We start from the raw sequence: 12,126 nt of genomic DNA on the forward strand, positions 1-12,126 counted from the left end.
TCCGGTGGTCATCTGGTCAGTTCGGGCACCTTTTCAAGGCTTGGTCGTAAACAAAAAGGGACCAAGTAAAGTCAGCCAAATGCTCGTCAGGGCCAGCCTTCTCTTTTCCATTATCGGCCAAGGCCGGCCATCTCTTAACCACGCTCCCGTCCCACCTTCGGTACATTGCCGACATGCCCCCTTGAACTTTGGCCGGCCTTGCGACGGAAAGCAGTTGAAGCTGGCCAAAATCGGCTTTCAATTATACCGGCCATCTCCCAATTTGTGTTGGAAATTGGCCGCCTTTCTCCTTCAAAAATAAGCAAGATAGTCACCCATATGTTTCTATGGGCAACTAGCTTTTAGCGAGTGCTAATCATTAACTATTTACTAAGGTGTGCTAGCATTTTTTGCACGTGTTAAACACTAGCGTCGCCCATATGATTCTATAGGAGATTTTAGTGTTTAGCGCATGCTAACCATTAGCATTTGCTAAAAACATTACTGCGCCCTTTGCGCTGCTTAGTAAACAGTTCCTGTAATGGACTCTCCCATCAAAGGAATCCGTTCTAGATCCCCTGTCAGATGTGGGTTAGGAGGTATCACAGGTACAGTTGGGCTGAGCAAAACATTGCTCTCATAAGCGCATAAGCACCGCCATACTGGGAAAAGACCAAGGGTCCATCAAACCCAGCATCCTGTTTCTGACAGCGGCCAATCCAGGCTTCAAGAACCTGGCAACCCCCCCCCCCAAAAAAATAATTAATAATGTTCAATGGACTTTTCCTTCAGGAATCTGTCCAAACCCCCCTTAAACTCCATAAGGCCAGCCGCTGCCACCACATTCTCCAGCAACGAGTTCCAGAGTCCAACTAAACGCTGAGTAAAGAAAAACATTCTCCTATTTGTTTTAAATCTACCATATTCTAGCTTCATCTTGTGTCCCCTGGTTCTATTATTGTTTGAAAGTGTAAACAAACGCTTCACATCTGTCCGCTCTACTCCGCTCATTATTTTGTAGACTTCTGTCATATCACCCCTCAGCCGCCTTTTCTCCAAGCTGAAAAGCCCTAACCTTCTCAGCCTTTCCTCATAGGGAAGTCATTCCATCCCTTTTATCATTTTTGTCACCCTTCTCTGCACCTTCTCCAATTCCTTTATATCTTTTTTGAGATGCGGCAACCAGAATTGGACACAATATTCGAGGTGCGGTCGCACCATGGAGCGATACAACAGCATTATAACATCCTCGTGTTTGTTTTCCATCCCTTTCCTAATTATACTCAACATTCTGTGCGCTTTCTTGGCCGCCACAGCACACTGAGCAGAAGTTTTCAATGTCTTGTCAACGATGACTCCCAGATCCCTTTCTAGGTCTGTGACTCCTAACGCGGAACCTTGCATGACATAGCTGTAATTCGGGTTCCTCTTACCCACATGCATCACTTTGCACTTGTCAACATTGAACGTCATCTGCCACTTAGATGCCCAATCCCCCAGTTTTGCGAGGTCCTCCTGTAATCTTTCACACTCCTCCTGCGACTTGATGACCCTGAATAACTTTGTGTCATCTGCAAATTTAATTACCTCACTAGTTACTCCCATCTCTAGGTCATTTATAAATATGTTAAAAAGCAGCGGTCCCAGCACAGACCCCTGAGGGACCCCACTAACTACCCTTCTCCATTGAGAATACTGACCATTCAATCCTACTCTCTGCTTCCTATCTTTCAATCGGCTCTTAATCCATAATAATACCCTACCTCCGATCCCATTACTCTCCAGTTTCCTCTGGAGTCTTTCATGAGGCACTTTGTCAAAATCCTATCTGAGATTTTTCCCTTTCTCAGACAATGCAGAAACACCTGGTTCTGTTGAAGGAAGTTTATAAGTTGCTATAGAGATTTACCACAATGAAGAGGTTTCTAACTTTGGGGGGAGAAGTCCCTTTAGCTTCCCCTTTCTTTTCAGCATGCTCACAAGAAGAAGAAAAAAAGGTTTAAGGTAAATAAGATCAAGCAATAGAGAAGATTCTGAGCAGATACCCTTATCAGCTGTCATCTTGGATCAGTCAGAACGTTTTGATAGGAATATTTACGTCTATGGAAAGACTTGTTGAGAGCTTCATCAAATACTACTGCAATCATACAACTGTGGCTAAATTTGCTGTCACAAAATTTTAGCCCACGAGGCAGGTGAAATTGGCTGAAACACCAGTGCCTGAGAATTTATCTGCATTTATATTTATGGTACACCAGTGGTTTTACTCAAGATAACTAATGTGAGAATATTTTTGTTGGACTTAAGTTTTGAGATATGCAGAATATGTCTCTTAAAACCTACTTGTTTTCCCTGGTTTCAGTGGATAAGACTGAATGTGAGAGTAGGGTGTAGTAGTTCATACTGCCAGGGTAGTGGTATATATATGTCTGTTTCTGATACAGGATGGAAAGATCCTGCCTTATTTTGTACTCTGAGAATCAGGTTACTGCAGCCTATCTAATTGCCAGAAGCACTTTCTCTTTAAGCCACACATAAACCTGTATATTGTTCTGCTCTAGCTAAGAGATTTTTTTAAGAGCGTATTTACTACATATATTAGTTAAAGGGAGAGCCTTCTTTGCCTAGTTTCCCAGCTAGTAGAATAAATGTTGGGACCATGCATACTTAGTGTTATGAGTTGTGCCAGGCACTACAAGACATAACAAGGTATGTAGCCAAATATGGTTTGATATAAGAACAACAGCAAAGTGCAAACACACAAAACTCAAAGTATATGCTGATTTTGGTAAAATGCAAGAAAAATGGCTAAAGATGTAAAGAAAGATGACAAGATCTTTTTCAGATATACTGGGAGAAAGAGAAAAGCTAGTAATGGAATTGTAAAACTGAAGAATGATTAGGATAGCTATGTGGAGAGTGATGAGAATAAAGCAAACATGCTAAACAAATACTTCTCTTTGGTGTTCACGGAATAATATCCTGGAGAAGGACCATGGTCAGCTGCCAAGGGTATATCTTGGACAGATCTTTAGAGGCAGGAGACATTTCATGAGATTTGAGTTGACATGGTATGGTCCCTCTTCACAAAAGTGGGGACAGGGAAGAAGTGGGAAACTACAGGCCAGTAAGCCTCAGATTAGTGGAGTCGTTGCTGAGGAAAAAAGTAGATACCTTTCTAGAATGCAACAGGAAAATCCTGTCAAATGAATCTGATTTATTTCTTTGACTAGGTGACCAAAGAACTGGATAAAAGACATGTGCTAGGTGTAATCTACTTGGATTTCAGCAAAGCCTTTGATATGCTTCCTCACAGAAGACTCATGAATAAACTGAGAGGGCTGAACTTAGGACCCAAAGTGGTGAACTGGATTGGAACCTGGTTGACCAACAAGTGACAGAGGGTGGTAGTAAATGGAATCCGCTCGGAGAAAAGGAAGGAGAGAAGTGGAGTGCCTCAGGGGTCAGTACTGCGGCTGATTCTGTTTAATATATTTGTGAGGGACATTGCTGAAGGATTAGAAGGAAAAGTTTGCCTTTTTGTGGATGACACGAAGATGGCCAATAGAGTGGATACTCTGAAGAGAGTAGAAACCATGAGAAGAGATTTCCAAGAATCAGAAGAATGGTCAAAGGTCTGGCAATTAAAATTTAATTTCTATCTAAAGATATTTTATCTCAAAAAAGTACAATAGTTCTAAATATTTGTAAAACATTTTTATATATGATGAATGGTGCTCAGAGTGATTAAGTGCCCTGCATCAAAGGATATAATATACCCATTCAGTACACTTAGGGGGGTGTTTACTTAAGCTTGGTTTGAGTTATCTGCAGCAGGGCCCGTAAGAATAAAATGAGCTCTGCTGCAGATAACTCGAGCAAAGCTTTAGTAAACAGGGGGGCTAATATGTAACCATCATTGTAGCTGGTGCCCTCACCACCAACCTCTAATCAAGAGGCAAAACATGTTATTGCTTAAATGAAACCAATCTCACTCAATGGAATAATGTGCACAGACTGTAACAGTTGAAAAATCTCTAAGTCATTATAAGCAAATGTAAGATATCCAACAGTCTATTGTAATATGATGTTCAAATCTGAAATTCCAAAAAGATCAAAAAATATCCCACATGTACTTATTGGAGGTGATGTAACCAATGTAAGACTTAATTCCATTGTTCTTCTGTTCATGATGCGAGGAATGTGAAATGCAAGTGATATTCAAACTTCAATTTCCAATACTGTTCCTATTCCTGGTCCTGTTCCCGACAAAGAACTGCGTTTCACCTATATTATGGCATCATCAGAAGAACAGAAACTGCAAATCATACATAAATTACTATCCCTCTTTCACCTATGTTTAAATTAAAATCTTCTATCAAACTATATACTAATCTAAAACATTTATCTTTAGAAACTTAATTTTGCGTACATTTGGGAGGGAAAAAAACCAAAACCAACTTCCCTCCCCAGCTTGTCAGGACGCCGACACATGCGCAATGACGAGAACTCCCTATAACTGCTACCTTTATCCATTCAAAAGCTAACAGGCTCTACAACTATTCAATCTTATTAACTGATTCAATCAATCTCCCTATTCACCCATTGGGGACCACTGTAGCCCAATTAAAAATGCTATTCCTGCTAAACTAAAGCAGCAGTAATATTCCCTCCCCATTGCAAAGTAACCTGAGTCAATATCATAAACTTCAAATCACTATCTGAATGTCCAAATGTATCCCAATGCTCTACCAGTGGTGCATCCTTTTTTATGAGTTCTTAAATTGCTCAAGCATTCTGCTATCCTCTGTTTAACTTTACGTTTTGTTTGACCAATGTACCACCTTTTACATGGACAAAGTTAAACAAAATGTAAAGTTAAACAGGGGATAGCAGAACATTTGAGAAATTTAAGCACTCATAAAAGATGCATCCCTGGTTGAGCATTGGGAAATAACAAATATAATATGATGTCAGTATAATACCAATGGAACACAAAATAATTAAGCAATAGAACATTCAAATAACAGATATGATGTTAATGCTCTATTAAAACGAAGTTGATTAACAAGTGCTTCCTCTGTAAACAGCAGAATAATCAGTCACACACGTTTATAGTTATAGTTTATTAAAAGGTTTAATATACTGCTAATAAAAAACAAATTGATCAAAGCGGTTAACAATAAAAAAAACAATACATTTTAAAAAGGAGAAGGAATGCCATTTCAACTAGGACAGCACTCACACAAGAGAGAAAAGCATCGCAATAACAAATAACAGCAAATAACAACAACCGAGTTGTCCAAATCTGCAACAACAGGTCCCCAAAACCACTCAAGAGAGTGGGGTCATGGGCCCAAAGGCCAGCTGAAAAAAAAAAGTCTTCAATAATCGCTTAAACTTTAGAAAAGATGACTCAGATCCAATTGAACGGGGAGATCATTACAATATTTTGTAGTAATAAAGAAAAAAAAGCTGAGGAACATGCAGTCTCATAATGAGCCAATCGGGGTGACAGCAAAATAAGATGGTTTGCATCTCATCAACTGAGATAGCAGTTAGGTGTGTAAGGTATAGTCAAGGAAGAAAGATAAGAAGGTAGCCAAGACGGAGAGCTTTGTGAGTAAGACCAAGGATTTAAAACATAGGCCAAAAATGAATGGGGAGCCAATGCAGCTTCACCAACAAAGGAGAGGCATGATGAAATCTGCAGACCCTACATAAAAGGCAAGCCATCAAATTCTCGAGAGTCTGCAGCCAGCATGAACCAATCTGTGCAAAGAAGAAATATCAAAATTAATCCGAATTGATCATAGTTTCCAAAGAGTCATGAATCCAATTTTAATTCATTGAGCAATTTGTGGGTCAAATGTTAGTTTCAAGTCAATAATGAACTTACGATTGAGATGGGTCTATTGAAAAGAACAGGAGTAATGGAAGAAGGGTGGAATCCTGTGATCCAGGAAGTAACAGTTTTAGCAGGGTTAAGAATGAGCTTATAATTTGTAAGCCAGTCTGCTAGCGCATCTAGACATTGTTGTAACTGGGTAAGAACAAGACAGTTATGAGAAGTTGGAAAGATTAGTAAAATGTAATTGATGTAGAAAAAGAACCTGATGTTGTGATCCTGAATCAAGGCAGCTAAAGGGCTTAAGTAGATGTTAAACACTAAGGGAATTGGGATTGAGCCCTGGGAGCACCACAAGTCATTAGTTGTGCTTAGAAGTGGAAAAAGGGGTAGAAACAGTATAGAAGCAATCAGCAAGATAGATTGGTTTACATCATGCCACAGAACCCTAGAGACCAATGTCCCAAAGACAAGATAGGATGACTAACTAAATCAAAAGCAGCAGAGAGATCTAAAAATACAAGAAGAGCGATTTTATCTTGATCTAGAATAGCATGAAGCTCACTTAGAAGATGTAGAGTGGCATTTTCAAAAGAAACGTCTATGTTTGGATTTGGACATCTTTGTAAAACATCCAAATCCAGAGGCGGGGAAAACCGTATTTTCGAAACAGGATGGATGTCCATCTTTTGTTTCAAAAATACCATAAAAGACGTCCAAATCCAAGGACGTCCTTAAATGTGGACATCCCTAGATTTGGGCATCCTTGAATTTGGACATCTTTGACTTTTGGCGATTTTCGAAACCAAAGACGTCCAAGTCAAAAACGTCCAAATGCAAGCCATTTGGATGTGGGAGAAGCCAGCATTTGTAGTGCACTGGTCCCCCTGACATGCCAGGACACCAACCGGGCACCGTGGGCGCACTGCAGTGGACTTCATAAATTGCTCCCAGGAATATAGTTCCCTTACCTTGTGTGCTGAGCCAACCCCCCCCCCCCCAAAACCCACTGCCAACAACTGTACACCACTAACATAGCCCTTATGGGCGAAGGGGGCACCTATATACGGGTACAGTGGGTTTCTGGTGGGTTTTGGAGAGCTCGCTCTTTCCTCCACAAATGTAACAGGTAGGGGGGGTATGGGCCTGGGTCCGCCTGTCTGAAGTGCACTGTAGTACCCACTAAAACTGCTCCTGGGCCCTTCATGCACTGTCATGGATCTGAGTATGGCATCTGAGGGTGGCATAGAGGCTGGCACAAAATATTTTTAAAGATGTTTTTTGAGGGTGGGAGGGGGTTAGTGACCACTGGAGGAATAACAGGAGGTCATCCTCGATTGCCTTCGGTGGTCATCTGGTCATTTCGGGTACCTTTTTGTGCCTTATTCGTAAAAAAAACACATCCGGGTTCAAACGTCCAAATGTTCGTCATGGACGTCCTTGATTTTTTCAATTATGGGTCAATGACGTCCAAGTGTTAGGCACGCTCAAGTCTCGCCTTCGCTACACCTCCGACACACCCCCTTGAAATTTGGATGGGGGTTCGATTATACCAATTTGGGCATCTCTGGGAGATGGACGTCCATCTTCCGATTTATGTCGAAAGATGGGACGTCCTTCTCTTTTGAAAATGAGCCTGATAGTAACATAGTAAATGACGGCAGATAAAGACCTAAACAGTCCATCCAGTCTGCCCAACAAGATAAACTCATTTTACATGGTATGTAATACTTTATACCCGAGTTTAATTTGTCTCTGCCTTTCTCAGGGCACCGACTGTAAAAGTTTGCCCAGCACTACAATTCCAAGATGGCGCTGTGAGTGGACGCACCTGTGTTTGCTCCTGGAGGCTGCTGTGTTTGTGAGTTTTCCTCGGTGCCTCTGTAGCCTCGTCAGCCATGGGGAAGCGGAGGGGGAAGGTAAAGGAATATCCCTCGGTTCCTGTGACCTCCTCGACGATGAAACAAACAACCCTGCAATTTCCTAGGCAGCAACCGGGTCCTCAGGGAACTTCGACCCCTTCTGCAGCTCTCGGCCCTTCGGAGTCGATTTAGAGCTTCTCTGAGCCCTGTGGAGCGAATTGCACCTCCCCAGCCTGGAGGAGAGTTGCTGGCTGTTCAAACAGAGACAGACGCTGAAGTGGCTCAGCTGGTCCTCTCTGAGGGTGTGACTGCAGCAACGGAGAAAGATTCTCAACTTCGGGAAACATTACTACAACAGGCTTCAAAGGTATTGCCTCAAGCTATTGTTTCCAAGTTAGCTCGTGCTGATAGTCTATCTCAATCTCCTCCTGTGGCTAGTGGAGTGATTAGACCAGCAATTGTGACGCTGGAGTCACTATGGGATATGGTTTACAATATCCAAACCTCTATGCAAACTACTTTAAAGCAGAATTCTTCTGATACTGAAGTTCTTTCTGAGGCTGCCCTGCTTCAAGCACAAGTGACTGCACAGCAAACCCAGAAATTGGAACATGTGGATATCAAAATTCAAGAAATGGGATCTATAGAAACAGCTTTGGTTAAAGACAATAATTTCCTACATAAACGACTTGAATACCTGGAAAATCAGACTAAAAGACTTAACCTTAGGTTTCTCAATTTTTCCAAATCTCCGTTAATTTCTCCCTTGGAGATGGTTAAAAAATATTTGGTGGACATCCTAGGAATGGACAAGGACTCACTCCCTTTCATTACACGGGCTTATTACATCGGGAGTACTGCTCACACTCAATTCATATGCCACCACATTTGCTTCCCTTTAAAGGGAAATCGTTTAGATGGAGTGAGAATGAAGAGTAGGAATGGACCACTAATGAGTTTTTAAATCACTCGCACGAGCACGTTTGGGTCCCCAAGGGAAGTGACTATATATATATTTTTTTACTGTTAAGGTTTTTATATCAGTGATAGTGGTATGTGGGAACACAGTAGTCATAGCAACTGCCTTTAATTACCATCAGATACTGTTATAAACGAACTGTGTATGCATTTATAAGCAAATGTGGTGGCATATGAACTGAGTGTGATAATTTTAAGTGCTTATATGCATATTGTAAGGAGGTTGGAGGGTCTAAGCAGCTCAGGAGGAGATATGGGGCCAGACTACATTCCCCACAAGGCCCTGAGAGAAGGGATCGGGGTGGTAGGTCCCAAAACCTGGTATGGCCCCCACGGGGAAGGGAGGGGGAAAAGGACTGGAAAGAGCAGCTGCTATGGCAGGCGAGGGCCAGAAGGGGGAGCAGGGATGACAAAGCTCAATACCCTTGGGTTAGAAATCAGTACAAGATTCCTTCCACCTGGGAGGGGGAGGAGGTCTCCAACCAACAGCCTAGCAGAGAAGCAGAGTTAATGGAGTGCTTGGAGGAAGGAGAGGCTGGAGAGACCAACACACCAGGTTTGGAGGAGCCAGTTGACATGGACTGTAATTGTACTTTGGGGCAGGGTTGCAGGGACTGAAGGCAGTGGGTGGTCACAGGAGTCAATTAGCTGTGTTGTGGGCGGTGTACTGCCATTCTGCAACCACCCAAGCGGAAAGACTTTTAAAACTGAAACCCAGGCTGTTGAACTGGGGGAGAACTTGGATTTAAAGGGAAGTTTTTTCTTGTTGCTTTATTTTGGAAACTGAATGGGACTTTAACCCCCTTGAACTGAGATTTTGTGGAGGAGGGGAAATAAACTGTTTGGAACTAAAAGCTGTGTTGTCTAGAAGGACTTTGTTTGTGGACTGCTGAAGGGAGCCTACCATCCCTGAAGGTTTGCTACCAGGATTACAGATATTACAGTGGCACCCCAGATGGGACTCGATTGAAGCTACCACAGAGCAGCCGGAGTGAAGCTGACAAGGTCACCCTTAGCAAAGCGAAGACCAGCGGTTACCCCAGGTAAGAGGTACCTGAAGGGGGATCAATGCTGGATTGAAGTGTGAAGCTAAAGGGGAACACAGGTCATGCAAAGGAACCCAGGCGGGGTCGTGTAAAAGGGGAGTGGTGGGAGAAGAGCAGTACAAATTAGTAATTAGGGGGAAAAAAAAAGTGGTATCGCACTTGGTGTTTTTGGTTTTCTTTTCAGGGTATTCCAGACTGGCAGGATGGAGCAGAAAGAAATGCTTCACTGGATGGCTGCGCAGTTTCAGAAGCAGCAGGAGGGGGCTCAACAGGCCTTGCAGCAAGTGGTGGAAGCCGCCAAGGAACAGCATGTACCTCTGCTCCAGGCAGTGCAAGGTCAGATGCAAGCCATAGGGAGCCTGTTGGATAAAGTTGCAGCCTACTACTACTACTACTATTTAGCATTTATATAGCGCTACAAGGCGTACGCAGCACTGCACAAACATAGAAGAAAGACAGTCCCTGCTCAAAGAGTTTACAAAGAGCCCCGGGTACAGTGGCCGGTTTACCCATGGGGGTAGGAACCCCTCCATTTGGGACGAATGGGGGAGGGTGATGATGTGGATGACTTTATTGCTACATTTGAGAGGATCGCAAGGGCAGTGCAATGCAATGGCCGAAAGAACAGTGGGCTATTCGACTGGCAGGAAGCCTAGCTGGGGAAGCTCTGGCTGCATACCGGGCCATGCCTGCGGACAGCTCCATGGATTATGAGCAGGTAGTGGCGGCCATTAAAAATAGATTAGGTCTTACTAGAGACCATTATAGAAGACGTTTTAGGGAGACTACTACGGGGAGGGAAGTGTGGCCCCGGGCTTTTACCCAGAGACTGAAAGGCTTAGCCTATAAATGGCTGGAGCCGCAACAGAAGACTGCAGAACAGGTGGTGGAGGAGATTATAGTGGAACAGTTTTTGTTTGCCATACCCACCCCAGTGCGCGAGTGGCTCATTAAGCAAGGGGTGCACTCATTGGAAGGGGTGATTCATGGAGCTGAACTGTATTTTGAGGCAGGAAGACATCTTACTAACCCCTTCCTCCCTAGTAGCCAAGAGGGTATGGGTCAAGGGGGAAGTACTCATGCCAATACGGGGACTGGTGGGAAGAGGGAGGAGGGTCGTAGGGATCCGGGTCCCAGTCCAGGGGGTAGAAGGTGTTTTAGATGTGGGAAGCCCGGCCACATGCTGAAGGAGTGTAGGGAAAGACTAGGGTTTGCGGGACATATGGGAACAGACCCCGAGGATTTCTTCTTCCTGGAGGTTCAGGTGGGAGGGCTGACAGTTAAGGCCCTGTTAGACTCGGGGGCCAATCAGTCGATGATGTCCCGGGTCTTGTGGAATAAGATCCAGAGCACCGCCATGGGGGAAGAGGGCGGACAGTATGTAGGAATGATTCAGATTAGGTGCATACATGGGTCTTCAACCGCCTACCCTGTGTTCAGGATCCAACTAGGGAGCCCTCTGGGGAGAGGGTGGCTTAATGTGGCAATCCTGCCAAAACTGCCTTTTGACCTCATTTTGGGGAGGGAGTGGGAGCTGTTTGTACGGGGGTTGAAAGGGGTCACAGGGTGGGTGACTACTCGGGTTCAGGAGGCTCAGGGTGGGTCGCAGGATAGGGGGGAGGATTCGGTAGGGCAGCTCTTCCCTTTCCATGAGGAGATAATGGGAGAACCGGGTAAAGGGAGGAAGGCTAGAGAAACACAGCAGGCGAAGAGGCATAGCCGGGCTAGGGCCCTAAGGAGGTTGGGGGAAGGAGAGGCTATGCCATGGAGGCCCCAAGAGGTGGTGGAGAGATTTCCCGCTTTTGGCCAGGAGCAGAGAGATGACCCGGTATTAAAAAGGGCCTGGGAACAAGTGGAAGGGGGGCCTTCAGGCGGGTTTCCCCGGTTTCGGGTGGTGGAGGGATTGTTGTACCGGGAAATACAGGATCCGGTGGGGGGACCGGTGCGAGGCCAGCTGGTAATTCCCAGGGTCTTTAGGAGCCTTATTCTAAGAGGGGCCCATGATCATCCTTTGGCAGGGCATAAGGGCTCCCAGAGTACGTTGAAACAGGTGCTAGAGCGTTTTTATTGGCCTGGCGTACATAGGGAAGTCCAGAATTATTGCCAAAGTTGCCCCTCCTGTCAGCGGTTGGTGGACCGATAACCTCCCAGGGCACCTATGGTACCATTGCCTATTATTGGGGAACCTATGAGAAGTATGGCTATGGACATTGTGGGACCCCTCATCAGAACACCTAGGGGTTTTGCATACATTTTAGTAGTTATGGATAGGGCCACTAGGTTTCCCTGGGCCTTCCCAATGAGAAATATAGGAGCTACGGGTATAGCAACTGAACTGGTCAAGCTTTTCTGTGAAGTGGGATTCCCACGAGAAATGCTTACGGATCAGGGGTCCAATTTCAAATCTAGACAG

The sequence above is a fragment of the Microcaecilia unicolor genome, chromosome 7 (assembly GCF_901765095.1).
Source record: "Microcaecilia unicolor chromosome 7, aMicUni1.1, whole genome shotgun sequence".
Lineage (NCBI taxonomy): Eukaryota > Metazoa > Chordata > Amphibia > Gymnophiona > Siphonopidae > Microcaecilia > Microcaecilia unicolor.